Below are 20,876 nucleotides of genomic sequence, written 5' to 3'. Positions count from 1 at the left end.
GGGGGCTGGAGCACCTCTGCTATGAAGACAGGCTGAGAGAGTTGGGGTTGTTCAGCCTGGAGAAGAAGAGGCTGCGGGGAGACCTTATAGCAGCCTTGCAGTACCTAAAGGAGGCCTACAGGAAAGCTGGAGAGGGGACTTTTTACAAGGGCCTGTAGTGATAGGACAAGGGGTAACGGCTTTAAACTGGAAGAGGGTACATTTAGATCAGATGTAAGGAAGAAGTTCTTCACTGTGAGGGTGGTAAGGCACTAGAACAGGTTGCCCAGAGAGGTTGTGGGTGCCCCATCCCTGGAAGTGTTCAAGGCCAGGCTGGATGGGGCTTTGAGCAACCTGGTCTAGTGGAAGGTGTCCCTGCCCATGGCAGGGGGGGTTGGAACTAGATGATCTTTAAGGTCCGTTCCAACCCAAGCCATTCTATGATTCTATATGTGTGTATTTATCACCAAATGGCTGCAAAATTGGAACATAATGCACCAGTAAGGTGGTTAGATAGTATCACTATTAATATATCAAACCAAAGGTCTACGTTTTGGAAGGATTTCATTCTGTGATGAACTCGATTTATGAAGTCCCTGCTGGGGGTGAGAGACGTGATCAGTGCTCAGGCTCCAGTGGCAGCATCTTTGTCACTGCATATGCGGAGACCTGAACACATCACTTAGGCACAAAGAAGCAGCTTAATTCTTTGTTCGTTCTTTATAAGTGAGCTAGTTACTCATTTCTTCATATGTAACTGTTATCATCCTTCATACATAGGTTATATTTTGTTTCTGGATGAAATTAAAAGGCACTGTCATTTTTTGGAAGGGTCTAATAATCTGAGATAATAGGTGGTGGTTATATTCAGAAGCTTGTATCTTAAAGTGAAAAGGGCTAATGATATACAGAAAGTCACACTGTCTGCTTGTAGAGAGCAATGCGGTGTTCTCCTGGTGTATCTATTTCACCTTCTTTTGATAATTAGACCCAGAGCATGTCTGTTATAGAAATGCTGCGTGTTGTTCTGTATTGTTATTATCTGCCCATCTGTTCTGCTCTTTCTTTCTCTCCTTTCCTGTAACAGTTTTCAGCCTCATATCTTTGATATTTTTCATAGAGACTAGTTACACTTTACATAACTCATAAAACGAATACAAGCTAATCAGGTGGATTGAACTTCAGTTGCTACGAACAAATGAGGACTTACTGTAGTGCAGTGCTGTTCAGTAATGCTAGAGAAGTTTCAGTTTGAGAAAAGCCATCATAAATGAATTTATGTGCCCACCCAGATTTATTTTAATTAAAATCATCCATGAGTCTTGGCTGTTGCTTTGACTACTAAGTACTTACAAATAAGCTTAATAGACATGTTTGTTTTTTCCGCAGCTGTAAAAATACATATTCTGCTACATGATTGTTTTTTTATCTGATTTATTTAAATAGAGTTAGGTAAAGATGCAGTTTACAGGGAAGGTTAAAGGGTCAAAATCCTATTTAATTAACTTATACCCACTTGGGAAACAGCCAAGGTAAAAGAATGCAGTGAAAGTAAGCTTCAAATAAATAATATGAAATCTTTGAAAAGGACTAACCACCTTTGGTGAAAGACTTTCCTGTTCTTAACCTTGTGTCGTTTAAACTATTTAAATGAACTATGCAAAACCTTACATTTATAATGGAGCTTCAGAAAAAAGATTAAGTATTTCTTGCAGTTACAAGAAAACTGATGCTTATGGCACTGAAAGAAAAGCCTTTAGTACTCCATCTTACCATGATCCCTGTCTTTGCATACCACAAAATGCACGGTATGTTGCACCTGATTTGACATCTACTATTTCTGCCACATGTATGAAGCCTCTCAAGTGTGTGAGAGTTTGCTCTTTAAAAACATATAAGTCTTTCAAAAAACAATTAGGAGGGGGGAAGCCTCTGTAATATCTGAAGGAGGCCTGATTTTCAAAGGCTGTGGATGCTGCATGGTTTCTAAAAGTTGTGTCTATGAGAAGTACCTCATGTTGGATTTCCCAAACCATGCGTTATATTTGAACATCTTAGTCATACATGTGGAAAAGGTTCTTACCGCAGCCAGAGTGGGAACTCTGAGAAATAAAATCACTGAGCTGCTTTGTGATCTCTTTATATGCTAGATAGGATATCCTCATTGCTGTAGTGATGCTCTGTAGAGGTGCCAATTCTGGAACATTTTTTCCATTTAATGCCACAGAGACCGCACTGGGGAAATACTTCTGTTTCAGTGCTCCATATGGTTTTGTATGTAAAAATGGAACTGGCAGGGAAAAAAGCAGCTGGCCTGAAGCTGCCAGTAACTATTTCTAATGTCACAGATTTTCAGCAAGAATCCCAAGTGGCAACTGTATAGGTGAAAGCACCGCATAGCAGTATTCAGTAAGTACCAGCAGAACCAATAGAGAATGAGCACGGAGGCAAGCAATATACCATATAGACACCACTGCATTTCCTAAACTGGGATTTTTTCTCCCCTGCCCCATTCTAGTCTTAAGAACTGTTGGGTTGGGAAACAATTCAGGCTTGAAAAGGTCAACTCCAAAGACTTCCTGATCTCTCTGTCAATACCATTGTATGGCATCCATAGTGTGGGTAGACACATAGCCTAACAGCTTTGGACATAATGGTATTTGGAAATATATTCCAAATTTTAAGTATATCTGTTACTTAAACTTGACATTAATTTAATATACTATAATTGTGGGAAAGATTCTTCTGATTCAGCATGTGAGGTCTGCTTTCTGTCTAATTTTATGTGTGCTTAAGGTTTGCAGTGCTGTCCTAAAAAATGTATTTTAATTGACATGACCACTTTGGCATGATGCTCAGTCTCTGAAAAGCCACAGCAGCAAATGGAATGTATAACCAGATGGTGCTTAGCTAGAAGGATCTTTGCTATCCAGAACACGACTGCAATGATGTCTATTCTGTCAAGCTAAAACAAAGGCATTTGTAACTCCACATTCCAGATTAATTAAGGAATCCTTGCTGGTTTGAAAAGTACTCTCTAGGAAAAACATAACAAAAATAGAAATACAGGTGAGAAATTGAATATTTTTTCCTTAGTTTATCCATCCCTCTTTCTTCTTCCTTCTCTATCTGAACATTCATTGTCTCTTCTCCAAAGAAGAACTAACAAACATAATGTAATTCCAAGCTGCCTGTAGGTACTTTCAGGCTATTGCAATGTTATTGGTAATGATAAACATTCACAGTTTGTTTTCTTAATGTTTAGCATTTGTCTGTGGGGACTAAGGTAGTTCATAGTGTTGTGATCCCTTGCAGAGGTATCTTTAAATTCCAAGGAATCTTTGTTTCTGTAAGCCAAAGAGCAAAATGGTCCACACCCATCTCAAGACTATCCCATAGCTACTTTGCACTGCTTACACTAGAAGCATTACATTTGTTCCAAGAGCACTTATCTTTCAAGAAGTAACTTGGCTAATGCTAGCAATCACATGTGTACAGAATGCCCCATTTTTAAGTACCTGTGGATACTTTAATCTTTGCATGAGGCAGTGCTTAATTTTGGGGAGGAGGTGAATGCTAATGAGTCATCTGGCAGGCGTTTAGTCTACCATATGTCATTTTCTCTATCATATGTCATTTTCTCCAGCTGACTTTGCTTTGGGGATAAAAGTCATGACAGGGAAACCAGGAATAAATTTCCAAATAAGCTCTCTGAAGTTATTTACTTATTGTTATATTAGATGGATGGGAGAGGACAGAGATGGTAAGGCACTTCATCTCATTTGGCTTTTGAGTTGGTCAGCTGTTGTGCTTCAGATAGAATAAATATGCTTATGTTCGAGTTGATAAATAGCACTTTTAAATAACAGTGACCATCAGTCCTGGGACTGGCAGTCAATAAGTTTCATTCGTGGTATTTGGATTAGGGCATAGTTGACATGCTCTCCCTGAACTCTAGGGTTGTATTCTTCATTCAGAGCTAGGTACTGACCTATAAAGAATCAGATGCTTTTCTATCCCTTCTGAAGTCTCTGAACTCTGGTTAAATATGGCTTGAAGCTTCACAAAGTGTTAAACGTCTCCTTGACATGTTGGCAGGCCAACATATTTTTATTGCTAAAAAAATGAAAACCAACCAAAAAAATTCAAGGAACTTTGAGAGGCATGGGCTTTCAGCCATCTCTTGTTTGCTGCTCCCTTGAAACATGTACAGGAGATTATCCTTATTAGGCAATCTTACGGGTATTCCCAGATCTTTTGAGTATGGTTTTCTTCCTTTCTAATTATTAGTCATTATGTGACAACTTCTGTCTGCTCCCCTAAGTGGCCAGCTAAGGCAGATTTCACTGTGTTTCTGGATACCTGAAAATAATTAGCCATTTGTGACTTGGGAGGTGACTTCAGACTTTAGAAAGTGAAGCTTTGTTATGAGTAATGCACTGGGGAACTGCTGTTGATGTTATTCCATGATTCCGTGATTTTGTCTTTGCAGGCAAAAACAGCGTGATAAATTTCTGCCTAGCGCTATCCAGGCAGTTCCTTCTTGCTCCTTCACTAGTTTCCAATCCCATTAGTTGTGCTGGTGCAACTCTTTTTAAGTTTGATATGAACTGGATCACTGAGAAGATCTACATTCAAAATAATCCCACTTCTGATACTTTTAGTGATCCAGTGTGCATGGAGTCCCACAGACAGTTTTATCAAGACAAGTGACGGGCACAAGTTGCAGGGCAGGAATAAGGAGTGAGGTTTGCGGGCAGTGGGATTTCCTTAAGCTGGCTCTGCCACAAAGATGAGAGAGACATGGTGGAAGGGTACCACAGCTCAGCCCACTTGCACCTGGTTGCTTGTAGTTGAATCTCCAGTCTCTTGGCTGTTTGGTTTAGCAAGACAGTACAATGAAGAAATCTCTCACCAGCTCTTCCTGGTGCTCCTTTTCTCCAGGGAGGGGTTCAAACCAGTAACAAACCTGTTAACCAGAGCATTAATGGCTGTATATCATCCTCCAACAGGTATTTCCTTTTCTGAGTTCTGTTATGTGCAACCATAACTGATACTCTACTCTTTTTTTTTTTTTCTTTCAGATGTTTTAATTAAGCTATCTACAAATTTTGTTCAGGCATAGCATTTACTTATCTGTTTCAGAGTAGAGAGCTGGTGCTACAGCTGAGATAAGTATCCCATTGTGTCAAACACTGGCAAAAATAGTAGGTTTACGTTCTGTCATTATAGATCCAGGGAGACAGCATTTCTCCAGTTCACGTTCAGTCAGTTCTGCTTTGGCAGGCTTTTTTACAAGTTATCAGGGTGAGAAACAGCAATTTAGACACATCACATTAATCAGAAAAAAAAAAAAGGAAGTGGGAGGGCTTGCTTGGGTTTCTTGCATATTCGAATCTAGAAAATCTTTGAGTTGCATCCTTCAGTTTTTCTACTGGTATAATCTGAACCTAATACTGAAAATTTATGCCTTTATAGGGATTCAGTTTCAGAGGAGACAAATCTTTAACCCATTAAAAATATAAATAACATACTGAATCATGAAGCCTTTGGAAAAGGAAAAACAAACAGGAGAGTATAAGAAGTTGTACGGATTTGGCTGTTTGTCAGGTTTGAGAAGCATGTTCTTGCAAACAAGTAGCATTAATATTTTTCTGGTCTTGATGTGTACCAAAATCCTCAGCTTGCTTTTTTGTTTTTAATAAGGTTTCTATGGCTTTGCTTGCAAACTATATTGACCTCAATAACACTGCTATTTTTGTAGTATCTTTGTCTGAAGTATTAGTTTTCCCAGAACTCAATCACAGAGGGCTGTGCTTTATTCTCGAAAACTAGAAGACATGTAGTAGATTCAGTCCTGGCCATTTTTCATGTGAAGCCTTATTCAAATGGTAATTGTAAAAGGCTTTGTGAACTTTGTTCTCAACTCAAAGAAAAAACTTCAGCTGTGGGCAGATAGCATAGGAAGGAATTTTTGCTGAAAGACTTGGAGAAAACTAATTTGGAAGTTACGACAGCCATTCAAAAGTTAAAGGTGTACCTACCAATCAACTGTGAAACCAATCATGTTATCAAATATCATTGGAAGTGAATATTATGAATAAAATATATTACAGTGAAGATCAGGACTTGTATTCCTTTTTTCCTAACAAGACACACTATGAAGGAATTCATTATAATATTTTGAAGAGACCTGTGTGCAAAGTATGCACAGTTGGTTTGCAATTTTTGGTATGCATATATGCTACTTAGCAACTGATGTATAATTTAAGGATAAGTCTTGGGTCTTCAGAATCAGCCTCCCACAGTGGACTGTTGGATGCACGTTCACAAAGTCCTAGGTGATGCAGGACTTTCATTTTGGACTCTTATTGTACATAAAGGTACAATTCGGAAAACTCACAGTCCAAGTAAGGATTTCAACAACTTCCAAAGCTTGCAGCTGTTCTAATACTGCATTTTTGTTAAATTTAACTGTATTTATATGATTTGAACTACTGGTGGCTCCAGCTAAAATTGGGCACTCATTTTGAGAGGCACTCTAAACCCAGAGGCTGGGATATAAAACAGAGCCCCTGTTACAAAACAAAGGTTACAGGGGGATAAAGTGACTCGCCTACGGTCACATTCAGTAGCAAAGCCAAAATCTTGGTTTTTGCTTTCCAGCCACATACCACTGTGCCACAGACCTCTCACCTTTCAAAGATTATGTCACTTATTTAATGTACATATACTCATAAAATCATTTAGTTTATAAAAGTATGTAACTTTTTATTTTCTGACTATTTTACAGTCCTTGTCTAGCACTCCCTTTTTTTAGGGTCATCCCCTCACACCCACTCTGAAACTGCAGTCACCTCCCATATGCAAATCCCCTTATTTGGAGTTGCGGTGCTTTGCTCGGAGGCAAAGTCCAGTTCTTTGTGGGAAGACAAATTCTTAAAACAGGAACGTGTCCATATGCAATCTGTATTATGATTCATCTGTTAAAACTGCAGAGAAGAATATACAGCAATTTTCATCACTGAAGGCAGAGTCTGGGAAATCCAGTGTGTATAAGAATAGCAATGCAGTAACTAAGACACAAGGGAAAAGAGCAGGAAAAAATTAATCAGTAAATCCTTTGTTACTTATCTGTCAAATGTGGTTTACTTTTAATGACTGATAGTAGTTATTATTGTAATGTGTAAGTATCCCATACAGCGCTGTGTCTGTGAAAGAATAACAGCCAACCATTGCCAAGATAATTGAGAGGTATCATTTTAACATTAAATGAGATTAAATATTGCTAAAGAAATGTAAAGTGAATTGGACAAGATGTGGCCTGTGTGAGGGGAGGGAGGTGAGGATGTTCTCTTTTTTATTAAGTTATGCCCCATCCTAGGAAAAAGATTGGAAGTCACATTCATAGTGTACTTGGCAAAGGAGGTTACATCTGATGTCTTGGCCACACAGGTAACTTGCACGTATTTTGTTAAGGCTTCTTTAATTCTTTAGTTACAGTGGTGCAGGATCCTGAGTTTACACTATCAACTGACCATGTCAACATGGGCTTTGACACAAGCTGAAATTAAATTGCAATAATTCAGCTTCATTCAACTCCTGAAAGTTGCTTTCTAGACACATCACAGGGAAGAAGATATTTTGTTGCAGTGCTATTTTAGAAGTGATGCACATCCACCATTTTCCTGTGTGTTACAGGGTATTTGAGTTCAGGAATCACATGCCAGCCTATAGCAGAAAATATTTTCTTCAAACCCTTCTCAGTTTGTAAAAAAATCATAGTTTTTCTAGTGCCAATTTTTTTTTTCCAAATAAATTTTTAATGACAGCCTTAAGTCTTGCCTCTCCTGTGTATTTTGGGGCACGGATAACTAGATAAAACTAAAGCCCAGCAGAAAGCAATTTTAGTAATCTTATATTTAGCCTTAGTGAACAGTATTCCTTGGGAAACCACAAACAAGGTATAGTCCATCAAAAAAACCCTTTCAACAAAGCTAGGCTGTATACTGAAATAATCTTTGAACTAACACCTCTGAAGATACGCAGAGCAACTTTATAGGCAGCAGTCTACTGAGCCTTGTCCATGGAGTAATTCAGAGCCTGAGCTAACAATACTGCAGATCATTTATTTTTCATATATTAGAACAATTGCATCTTTTAAATCTCACAGAAGTAAAACTTCCCTGCGAAAGAGCGCGCTCTATATGGTGTAACATCTGCATATTTTAAAGCATATGTTTATAGAAATGTTTTTATATATCCATGCTTTCCACACACATTCAGACTCATACATACACATTATTTGTATGTTTGCATTTGTGCACGTATATTATAGACACAGATATAAAATTAGATGTGTACGTGTGTATATATGTATATATATATTTGAAGGGAAAAAAGAATTTATGGGAGGCTAGCCAGATTTGTCTGCTTGTATTTAGCACTTAAGGGCTTATATACTCAGTTTGCTCAAAAGAGTGAAGAAGTACTCCTTGCTTATGCCTCAAATCAGAAATGCATGAAGTGCAGCTGCAGAGATAATACATTCTCCCCAAAGGCTTTGGCTGAGCAAATTAGGTGTCAATGGGGTGCCTGCGCAGGCAGTACTCTCTCTAATTAGTCTCTGGAGCCTAGTTGGTGGCAGGTATAAGATGATCTAATCAATTGGTCTGTATCTGATGGTACGTGTAAAAATCCTAGCAGGCAGAGCTGTCTCCCACAGGTCACTCACCTGCACAGCGGGAACGCTCATTTTCATTTTTCATCTCTTCCATCACATGATGCTGACAGTTGGTTTTAAGAAAATTGAATCCAAAAAATATCTAGTTCATGGGGCATGTAGGTCAAAATAAAGTTGCATTATGGGTATTGGTGATCCAATTAATTAATATTTATAGCAACGAGTTGCATGTAGATATTATCTGAGTGCAAATAGTATTGATAATGTTTGGTTGGCTTTTTAAAATGAATTCTCTAACAAAGGTAGGAATAAAAGGTGTGGGGAAAAATCACCTGTTAATAGTATACTTTTTTTAGAGAGGATGAACAGCATCTGCGGTGTGTGCATGTGTGGTGGAGGGAGAAGCAGAAAGAATATATTGTTGATGATCTTAAATACCCCCATGTTTCAGCTCATAGAGAATACAGTATCTCCAGTTGTCAGCTCATATTTTTATTTTAAATCTGGCGTTGTAGAATGAATACTCTTATAATAATGCTAAATCAGCTGCCACATAAATAGGCCTGCACTCTGAGTGTGCTTTGCATGCTAAGGACTCTGCAGGAGCACAGCTCCGCCCTATGTGATAATTTATACAAAAATTAAAAGCACCTAGAGAAGGATGCTGATGCTGCCAAAAGGAGCATGTATTGGGTTGGTGATTTGCATTTTTTACAGGAAAGGACATTCTTTTACTAATTAAAATAAAGAAAATCATTTGAGATTTAGTCACCCTCCTCTGCCTTATGTCTTGAGAGCATGATTAATGTTTAAATTACCAGCTTTAGTATCCCTTCCTAGAACCACTGTTACATCAACAGCTACTGCATTCTGAAGTTGGCATCTGCCATTTTTAAGGTGGGTTAACACCTTATTTTATCCCATTTGGGATCTGGGACAAACAGGATGTATGCAGCAGATAATTTCTCTAGATAACAAACATACAATTGAGTTACTTGATTTAGGTCACTTGATATTTCAAGCACATCATTAACTTGCTTGTAGTCTTCTATTAGGTTTAGTAGAGATGTCATGAAAACCAAAAGTACCTGGACCTGTGGTGAAAAAATACAAGTTCATTTTTAAGGCAGTCTGTTGCATTTCAAGTTTTGTTGTTGTGGTTTTTTAAAGGAGAACCGAAAGAACCCTATTTTGCTCTTGGGAAATCACAAGTTGTAAATATTCCATTTAACAATTTACGCTTTTATAAGCAAAGCTGTGACCAGAGGCCATAAACACAATCTGCCAAGTCACCAGGCAAACCTTTGATTTGTATGATCAGGAAAATGTATTAAATTCTAAGCAAGGGTATTTCTAAAATATATCTTAAAAAATGCAAACGTGGAATACTAAGCCATCTGGGAACTGAACAGCAGCACTGTGTGGAGGACCCTGCCTCAGGTCTCGGTTGTCTGAACAACGGATGTTTTAGTTCAAGAGCCCCACTGAAGAAACAATGCTTTTTTAATAAAAAGATTGGTTCACCCCAATCTAAAATTCTGTGTTTGTTTTCTTGTGGATTTTCTGCTGTGGACAAAGAGACACCCTCCTCTTCCTCCAGTTTAGGGGAGGTGTCTATTTGATGTGAGTCTCATCCTAAACAAAATAAAAGTGAAGAGAAGGAGGTCTCCTGTCCCACAGCACAGCAATTACAGCGCTCCTCTGAGAAGTGGCCTATCTGTGTTTGGTTTCTTCCACTGCCTCAGGACAGGTAGCCCCTGCTCCCCGTTGCGCAGGAGAAGGCTGGCACTCCACGAGGGCACTTCAAGGCCAAGGGAAGGGATTTCACCTGTTGCCTCCACTTTGAATCAACAATAAACATTCAGTGAATTAGGGATTCAGATGCAAACGTTACATATTCCCAGTGTGTATATATATTCCTAACCAGCAGGCTTGTTCGCTGTGTCAAAGATCACGTAAGGATTTTATACACGGTGGAATTGTCTCAGCAGCCAAAACTGAGGGTTCAGCCTCAGAACAACCTGGCCCTCAGAGTGCTGTGCGAATAGTGGGTCTGTCATGCAGGACGACTTCCTGACCTGGGCAGGCAGTGCATTTCAGCGTGTCTTCAGAGAGACTGTGACCACCAGCTGTTCCCTCGTTCCAATTGCACTATGACTTCTAGCGTTCCCCAGCCAGAACCATTGGGGAAATGTGGCATCAAATCATCTTCTTTTCTAGTGAGTTTACTGTTTGATTTAGTTTAAATCTTGAGCCTGTGCAGAAGGTGGGAGGTGGCATTGCCCACCATACTGTTACACAGGCTCTCAGCTTCACGGGAAACCAGTTACCCCAGCTGCGGCACTGGCATAGCAGGACCCAGCAAAGCTGGAGCTGATGGAGTTGTGATCATAAAACTGTCAGCTGCCTTATATTGAGCCAGGGCAGGAAAACAAATGAGGTTCAGCAAAAAACTTTGCAATCTCCCATGCACATTTGTGTAACCTCTGTTACCCTTTCTTAGTCCCCTGTGTTCTGCCCTTGGTCTACATTGGTGCTGGCAGTGGTTGCCAGTATGCAAAGGGGTTTTTTCCCCTGTGTTAAATGGTAGTAGCTGTGAGTTTGTTCATTTCTAAGGAAGCTTTTAACATTCTGGGGCTTGATTCTGGAAGTGCTAAGCTTCTGATGAAGGTATTCCCCATTTCACAGGCTCAGGCCCTGTCCTGGAGAACATGTCATCAGCTTTGCCTACAGAGCCAAACTTGAAGCCAGAAAATGTAGTACTGTCACTGGGAAATTGTAGTACAACCCTGGGAGAAGTGTGATTCTCACCTCCTTTAGAAATTGTTCTGAGGTCCTGATAGAAAGGAAGAGTTCTATGTAATTAACGTAATTGCAGTTATTCTCATCTGAGCAATTTGGTAACTCCTGGAAAAGCTTCCATCCAGAGGCTTTTCTATCCAGATGGTTTTGTTACCTGTCCTAGATGTCCCTGCTGCTTATGCCAGTCTCTAGAACTCCAGCAATTTGGATTTAGCCTGCAATCAGACCAGCCGTTCTGGATCTGGGCAGATGTGGCTTCCAAACTGCAAGCCCACCTTCCACAGCTGTAGTGTGGGTGGCGGTGGGGGCACATGCAAGCTCAGTGTTGGAAGGAGCTTTGGGGAGTTTAGTTGCTTCTTTGTAAGGAGGGGCTCCAAAAAGGTCATCCCTAAGAAGTGCTTTTGGAGAAAGGGAAATGTGGAATTTGGGGAATATTGTCAACAGTGTTTCACCAGTGAGCAGTTGTGAATCTGCATGTTCCAAACACTGCTTTTCTTTTTAAGCTTATGAAGGGTAAACTAAATGGATCAACTCTGATGTATTCCTTGAAACAAGATTTATTGGTGCTTCAGCCAAGCTCCTAGACCCTGGGGAAAGTGGGACTTTCATGTGGAATAGACATTCCACACAAACTCCAGAGGCGTTTAGGAAATAACCCAAGCAGGACTCAAGAGGTGGTAGACCAAGCTCCAAGAGGGCCCAAGATGCTGCCATGCATCATTAAGAACAGGCTTTTGTTAATCCAGTTCAGGTATTCTGGTGCTTAAAGGGCAGAAGAGCTCTCAAGAACCACGACAGGAACCCTGGATATTATGAAAGTTAGATGTTGTGTAGAGATTAGGCTGTTTTGATGAAAGCCACAATTAAAATGTTATGCTTGAAACTGCAGTTCAAAACTGATGCCTTGTTTTTTTCCTGCTTTTGAAATGAGGGCTAGACTAGATTCACTGGCACCTGCATCCAGTTTGATTTAAATAGTTTTAGGACATGCTAATACAAACCAGTTCCATGCTCAATGAATGTTTCAGCATTCTTTTTCTTAAATGCTAAAATTCCTCCATATCTGACTGTCTTCCTGCAACTACATTTTAAAAATGTAGCAGGTCTGTAGTTACAATCCTTCGTCTTGAAAAATCTTGTAAAACAGATAAATTTTGAACTTTAGAAAGCTACAAAATTTCTCAGAAAGTCTCACTTTATTACCTGGCACAGAATTCTACTTGGACATATATCAAGAATTAAGTATGTTAATTATAAAATCCTTCCAATGGCTCCCGTGCATCTAGCCTTCATTTAGCCTTCACCTGGCTCTTCTTGCAGTTGTTGGATGCTTTGTTTTAAAGTAATGCTTACCACATTCTCAGCCTGCCTCCTGTTTTGCGTCAATCTCAAAAACTTTGTGGTACCTTCTTGCAAGTTCAGTCGCTGCTTTGAGCCTATACAAACAGGAATCATCAGCAGAGTGAAAGACAATGATGTAAGCAAAGCTATTGATACAGTGTTTATTTTTGGTATGTGAAAGGAGAGGTTTTAGTTATCTGCCTATCAATAGAAAAAAAATGAAATAAACGTGAATATGTTTTAACACAGCACATTAAGGAGCTCTATAAACTGCTTGTGTTTGCAGAAGTGTTTGTCATGTGCCCCAGGGTACCTCAAATAACTCTTGGGAAGCAAACCTGAGGACACCTTTTCATAAACTAGTTGTAAGCATTGCTGTGAAGGTGATCACTAGGGACTCCATGAGAAAGGGGGGCAAAAAGAGCCTGTAAACTCCTGAAGCTGTGCCAGCATTTAGCAACCTTCGTTTGCATTCATGCATGGGGTGTGACCACCTTTAGAAGAGCCAGCTGTCTATTTATGGCTGCCTATAATTTCCATGGAGAATGTGAGTGCTGATGGCACCTCTGAAGATTAGCACTTGGGGCAGAGATACATGAATATGGATTAATATATCTCACTTAGGCAACCACCCTGAAAACATTGGTGGTTTAAGTTCATTTTCTTGAGCTACCAGCTCAAAAAGTGCTTTGGAAGTCTGTCCTTTGCTCTGAGCTGGTGTCTTCATAACTGGCTTTGGACTAACCTATATGTCCTGGTTTCAGCTAGGATAGAGTTAACTGTCTTCCTAGTAGCTGGTACAGTGCTATGTTTTGAGTTCAGTATGCGAAGAATGTTGATAACACTGATGTTTTCAGTTGTTGCTCAGTAGTGTTTAGACTAAAGTCAAGGATTTTTCAGCTTCTCATGCCCAGCCAGCGGGAAAGCTGGAGGGGCACAAGAAGTTGGCACAGGACACAGCCAGGGCAGCTGACCCAAACTGGCCAACAGTGTATTCCATACCATGGGACGTCCCATCTAGTATAGGAACTGGGGAGTGGGGGCGAGGAATCGCCGCTGGGGGACTGGCTGGGTGTCGGTCGGCGGGTGGTGAGCAATTGCACTGCGCATCATTTGTACATTCCAATCCTTTCATTATTACTGTTGTCATTTTATTAGTGTTATCATTATCATTATTAGTTTCTTCTTTTCTGTTCTATTAAACCGTTCTTATCTCAACCCATGGGTTTTGCTTCTTTTCCCGATTTTCTCCCCCATCCCACTGGGTGGGGGGGGAGTGAGTGAGCGGCTGCGTGGTGTTTAGTTGCTGGCTGGGGTTAAACCACAACACTATATTTTACCAAGTAAAAAATCATTAAAAAATGCAATTTGTGGGGCTTGTTATAATTTATATTGTTTCCTTACAGGATTAAATTTACCAGTTTGGAGGAGGGAAACAAAAACCTAATGAGGAGGCTGACACCAGGAAGAAACCATGGCCTGTTTCCTTTCTTTCTTTATGGTGGATTTCATGCAGAAGAAAATTGAAGCTGGCAAGACCCTGTTTTTTCCCTGCAATTTATTTAAAACCTTGCACGCGTTTGGATACCTTGTGATTTCAGAGAACTATGTGAAGATTAAGCTTTTGCTTACTGATACATGGCATGTACTCTTTCAGTCTTTTGTGTTTGATTTTCCACTGCAGCGCTGCATCTTTGTAAGGATTTTTATGCTTTCACCAGCAATGTCTTAAATACATTAAGACAACACATTTGGTGTTCACACTTCTTCAGTAATGACTGTAGAAAAAAAAGCCAATGGTGGCATAAAGGACTGTGTGTTTTCTTTCAGAGTTGTGCATATTTTGCAACCAATGGGAAGACTATTTCTGCCAGAGCAAGCCCAACTTGTCTGATCGGCTGACAATTACAGCACCTTGCCACTATTCCTGAAGTGTTGTTGGGTTATTTCTTTTTTCATTATCTCCTCAGACCATTCATATCCATTTTAAAAACATGGCAATAATTGCATGTTTACTTCAGTACTCTGAATTTGGTTACTCTGCTTAGGCTATGTAGCATGCCAGTTTTCAAAATAGGCCTGTGAGAAAGACAAAGCAAAAATGATGAGATGTATGCAGCTGACAGATATACAATGATTTCTTTATATTTTTATTCCCTTCAAGAATATTTCTTTCTTTTATGGGTCTTGGCTAACATCCCTATGTTTTTCCTCACACTATTTACCTTTCAGAATGTTTTCTTGAAAACAGAGATGATTAAACTGTTCTGTTTAATTCAAGGCAGACACTAAGGTACAGAAAAACTTTTGTTGAATGAGCCACTGAATCTAGCTGTGTTCCTTTGCCACATGCAAAGCAAAGTGGAGAATTTTCCTTATCCCAGACTGTTTGCTGTTCCACACCAAAGCACCTTTCTAGTTATTTTCCATGGGTATTCTGAGCTGATTGGAAGGTACTACCAGATACTTTGTCTTTAGATAGCTTTTCTGAATGAATCATTCAAATGCAAACTTTGCAAGAAACTAAGTTGTGTGATTGTAGAAAAGGAAGCCCCTGCTACATTTTGGTTGGGGAGAACATTGTGTTCAGGGGTGCGATAAAACTGCCCTGACCATATACAATACTTTGCATTCAGAGAGGGCAGGGTATGGTGCAAAAACCACTGTTGAATTACAGTCCTGGTTGGACAGAAACGCTTGCTAGGCAATATTATTCTACACATAAATTTGACATCCTTTGCTTGCTGGATGCATTGGATTACATTTTTAAGAAGTGTGGTAACACTTTGGTTAGCTTTCAGTGTTTAAAAGGAGGGGAAAAGGATTTGTGCTACTGCCATCTTATTAAACTCCAGCAGTGTTTAATAAGAAAAAAACACCCAATGAGGCAAATCCTTGAATGTGCAAGTAGCTACGAAAGGCCTCTTGGTGAACTAGGATACGAGTCTACACTTTCAAAGAGCTGAACCGTGGAAATATTCTCAATATTTGCACAGCCATTAAAAGACAATTTTCCCCAATGACATCTCTGTTTCAGGATCTGGTAAAAGCCATCTGAAAGCCACTTTCAGTCACAAACCTATTTAGAACTTACTACAGTTTTTCCCCTGTGTTTATGAGGGGGAAAAAGTGACCACTGAACTTTTGAATTTATCACACACTGAAACTGCCTTAGACGTGGTTTGTTTGGGTTTCATGTTTCTTTTTTTTGTAAGAGAAAAGTCTTTTATACATTATCTTTGCTACTTAAATCGTGTGCAGTTTGATGATTAAAATTAGCTATTTTTAGAAAAAAAACTTGCTGCAAAAATCTGAAGATTTTTGAAAATGTAACAAAGATTTCAATTAGGAATATAAAGGTAGTTTCATAGACGCTTCTACTTGGCAGCTTAAATTGGGAGACAAGCAATTATGCTGCTCAACTAAACATCTGAAGGTTTAATATAGAGAGCAGTTCCCCAACTGTTCCCACAAGCCTAGCACATTACTATCCATAGTGACTCATGTATAGTGTTTGCTTAAGGTATGTATGTGTGTATGTGTGTGTACGCACACGTGTGTGTGAGATTATCGTCTCTGCCCCATTCCCATTTTTAAGCAACCACTGAAATAAAGTTGGTCCAAAAATCTTCAAACTCAATTGCCCGAAGGAAAGTGCACAAATATCTAGGTTCCTAAATAGTAACTTGATATTCAGCAGTAGTGAGGTTATCTCAGCTACCAATCAATTAAGGAGTGACCAGGATCTCTTACTTCTGCACCTAATTCCCAGGTGCTGCGATTGCCTGCGGTGACTTGGGTTTGCTGCTCTCCCGCGGAGGCTCTGGGCCCTGGGGATGTTCTCCCGGCACTGAGGGGGCCTGGGCTCAGCAAGCTGGTGCCATTTGCATGACCACTGGAAATTATTCTTCTGGAACATCAAATCTGCTGGGAAACGTCAAGTTTTTTTGAGAAAGTAGAAGCTCCTTTGTCCAGGGAACTGATGGTACGGCCTTATTTCCCTCTTCCACGTTCCAGCAGAGCCCTTACCTGCATGGTTAGCCTGATTGACACCCATCAGTTAGGACCCCCTGACAGCTAGCCCACCTCTCCAGCATCTTGCAGAAGTGGGGTTTTCACCACAGCTCTTCTCAGTGTTGCAGAATGGACTGTTTAAACCCCATCAATGCTCTTGAGACAGCTTCAGCAAAGATCAGTAGCATTACCCTCTTTTTCTCTCATCCTTCCCAAATCAGTTCCCCACAGAATCTTCAAAGGGACAAAAAGAAGTAGCCTGGCCTCCTGGACGTGCTGCAGGTGCCGGGAACATGGCGTTTCATGCTGTCAACAGTCAAAAGTTGGCTTAAGTGACCAGCAGTCTCTGGGACACAGTCCTTGAGAAACTGTGGGACTCGCTCGGAGTCGATAGCCGGCAGCAGTGTAACTTTCATTTTCCTACCGCTTGGCTGAGCTCCAGTAGATCCTTCCTGATGATACTGAGAGGATGTGGCTTTGCTGCGAGAGGGGAGAGCAGCCACAGGGCAGCAGGTGTAGTAAGCAGATAAAAGTGGGAGGGCATGTTCTAACTCTGTATGAGATCTAATATTAAGCAAACGGGGAAAGGGAAGATGGTGATAGAGTTGGTCTGCACGATACAGAGATTCCTTACAAGTTCAAATTCACAGAACCTGACGTTACAAGTCAACCAGCTGGAGATGGCTTAGTCCTCCCTCCTGCTGGGTTCAGATCAGCTCTAATCCACACCCAGCAGGCACCACACCAGTCAGGACACTCCAATAGTGCCAACATTACATTACTGTATGGTGTCCCGGATCGGTTGGATCCTTTTAATTCTCACTATTGTTTTTAAGCAGAACCATGGTTTAGGATAAGGCGTCGGTACAGGCAACACTGAAAATTCAGTCTGCAGTAGACAGAGGCACAGGGGTTTTTGCCTTCTCTTTGGTGCGCAGGGGTTCTGCACTTCAGACTCCTGGGGAAAGAAGGTAAGATAATACATTCCCTGTGGGCGACATACACCCCTGTGGGCCCTGTGTCAGTGCACGCAACCAAATGTGTAGTCAATGCTCTGATATGCTCATCTACAAAATATTCATCTGTGAATATTATTGGGTTTGTAATCTTTGTTATATAAAACGTTTAGGCTGTACAGACTGGGGAGCAAAATGCAGACACCCCGTATAAACAGAATTATGTTGCATTACTGAGCATAACAATACTCTCCCCTACCAGCATTTAGGTGGAGTGACTGTATGTTACTGCCTTGCATTTTTCACATAAGCAAAAAATCTAAAAGTAAAGGATGCACTAATAATTCCCATCCCCCAAAATGCATTTCAATGGTGCTGCATACAAAATCCCTGCTTGCCAGCTTCCACGTGGATTTTTGTATGGTGCACTAAGAGGTGTTCTTTTTTTAACGAAATAAAAAGGGGAGGGCTGGTACATGAAAACAATGTTAATGTAATTAAATATATATATATATATACTTCAGAAGAACAGCATAGTAAGCAGTACGGTAAAATAAATGTCGCATTATTTGTTACACCTTGTAATTTGTCTGTATTATGCAAGATGTAATGGTTTGTCAGCTGTAACTGTTGTTTTCTTGTAACATCATATTGAATAAAGTGTAGCAGAATCTCTCTTCTCCTTCATATATGTGATCCAGACCTAACCCAGGGAATAAAGCCTTTCTTTTTCTTACTTTTTGTTCTTCAAAAAATGAACAAGGAAATGGTTGTAAACAACAGCTTTTTAAGGAATGAAAAGTACTTAGAAGCAGGCAGGCACTAGACAGTAATTATTTGAAAAGATTAGGCACTGATTCAGTCAAACACATGAGCTTAATCAAAACTACAAGGCAGTGCTGACTACAGGGCAAGGTTCTTCACATTTCTGTCTGTAATAGTAATTTAATTATTTGGTGTCTCTCCATTTTTTTACATGTGTGACAAGGGACCTATTTAGAGTACACTGGGATTTAACTGAAGTAGTAGAAGGGCCAGTTTTCTGGCAAAAAAAAACCCAAAATAGGTCTGACTTAAATATATCATTGTATGGAGAATAAACTCTGGCTTATTGCAACATCCCTTGAAATAAAAACCTGATAATTCTGGTGGAGAATCAGGCAAAGCATATGATATGCATTTTTCACAATTTTGATATGGGAGTGATATTTACACCTGTTCATAGTTCGTTATTTATCTCAATCAGTGAGTATGTGCTGCTTGGATTCTTAACCTGTTTATTTATTTGTGCATTATAACATTAGATAGGCAAGCGCTCACTCACACTGAACATAATCAATATGTGCCTTCAGTATTTTCTCCTCCTTTCCATTGCTTCTAGCTTTTTTGGTACTGACATCTTGCTAGGACCTATTTTTAGACAATGAAAGTTAAATCAATGCAGCTTGCACAGACTTGGTTAGAATATTTGACTGAAATGTCAGAATAAGCTGTTTTAGCAAATGCAGGAGTCTATAGGAGTCTGTTGGTTTTAACATCATTTTGGTCTAGGATGGGGGATGGCTGGAGAGCAAGTGTTTATACTCTCTAGGCTGACAGGGAAGCCACTAGCCTAGAGTATGGATAATGGAGGACCTAAATTCTAGCCTTCGCTGCCGCTCATTAGGAGTAATTGAAGATAAAATGGTCTTCCTTTGAGCTAGCACAATATAAGCTTGATTGTGGGTCTTCAGTGTCGCAGGTTTTATCTGGTAGAATAATGTTCTGGCCCAGTTCTGATGGCAAAACTCTTCTGGAGAAGAATCCCCACTTTTAAATCTAGAAAGTTGCCACAAAATGACATCAGCTGCACCCAGAGGGCATTGCACGAAAACAAGCCAAGAAAACACATGCATGTTCATCTATTTCTATTTTACCCCTGGTTCTCACTGGCTAGGGCAAATGTAGGAAGGTGTTGCCTTTTCATAGTCTAGATGAATAATTTGTGCCTTCAGCTGAGTATCTGATTTGTTTGGTATTCCTGACTCACTACCTGTGTGGCAACTTTAACCTACAAATCTCTCAGATACAAATGAAGACCAAGAATTATTACCTAAAAAGGTTTGTATATTTGAGCACTGGGTACCAGGAAGCATATTCAGAGTGAGCTTTTAATTATGTAGTATAATCCTTAAAGCTGTCTCCTGACCCCCTTGGCTGCACTCCTAGCCTGTTTAGCCCCAAGGTTTTTTTCCTAAACTGGCCTGGCTGCTACAGCAAAGCAAGATACGCACTTAACTAGAATAGCAGCCACCCCTCCCCCGAGAAAAGAAAAACCAGAGGGAAAGTGTTGGAGCAACCTTGTGCCACTAGGTTAACACATACAGTTTCTCAATAATGCCCCTCCTTGTAAACCTCTGCAAAGTAAACCCTACAGCAGCGGAAGGGCTTGCTGCTACCAGTGGGGGGTGGTGTTATGGACATTAGATTTGAGAAGCTTATATAGCACATGGGCGAAGATAAAGGGATACAAATCAGAGAAAAAAACCTGAAGAGATTTAAAAAAAAAAAAAATCCAGGGCCAAGTATTTACTGTTCATTCCCCTTGCGAGTGGTGTTATATATTGTCTGCAGTGAGTCATGCTGAGAGCAAGCCAGGCACAATAATAGCTGAGAGCAGTCCTGCAGCCCCTTCGTTATTGCCTGTGCTGGCTGATACTGAGTTGGGCAAAAGAAAGTGATTCCAAAAATGTTCTTTTTTTTTCCTTTTCTCCTGTTTCCCAAAAGGCCCGGTAGTGATTGTTGGGGCTGTACTACCTTGAAAGAACTGCTAAACTAAAATCAAACATATTTTTAAATTAATTTTCCAAGGACCGATCTGGTGATTCACATAAAAGATGTTAACAGCTCTAAGTGCTATACAACAAGATACTGCAGCGCTATATACCCTAGTGAAGTCTTGAAGCCTAAGGAGATTTAAGATACCATAGAAACATTTCAACCTCACCTTTCAACTGGAATTAGGACTACAGCGTAGGTTTCAAAAGGGTAGGTGTTCATTTTACAATCCAGCTAATTATAATAGTTTGCCCCCAGCTTCCACCTGAGGAGCTCTGAGGTAT

At 40.1% G+C, this 20,876-nt stretch overlaps 1 protein-coding gene across 4 annotated transcripts in view; it reads left to right on the top strand.

Moving 5' to 3' along the window:
* The window catches only part of CDK14 (cyclin dependent kinase 14), a 330,724-nt gene extending 312,278 nt beyond the window's left edge, over positions 1-18,446 (top strand). For all 4 annotated transcript variants that reach the window (XM_052802555.1, XM_052802583.1, XM_052802574.1 and 1 more), the window contains one exon: positions 14,212-18,446. The gene's annotated coding sequence lies outside the window, so the exon portion shown is untranslated. The remainder of the gene's footprint in view (positions 1-14,211) is intronic.
* Positions 18,447-20,876: the final 2,430 nt, after the last annotated feature.

This window comes from Harpia harpyja, chromosome 1 (assembly GCF_026419915.1).
Source record: "Harpia harpyja isolate bHarHar1 chromosome 1, bHarHar1 primary haplotype, whole genome shotgun sequence".
NCBI lineage: Eukaryota > Metazoa > Chordata > Aves > Accipitriformes > Accipitridae > Harpia > Harpia harpyja.
Note: the sequence above shows the minus strand (reverse complement) of the source record. Positions and strands in the feature narration are given on the sequence as shown.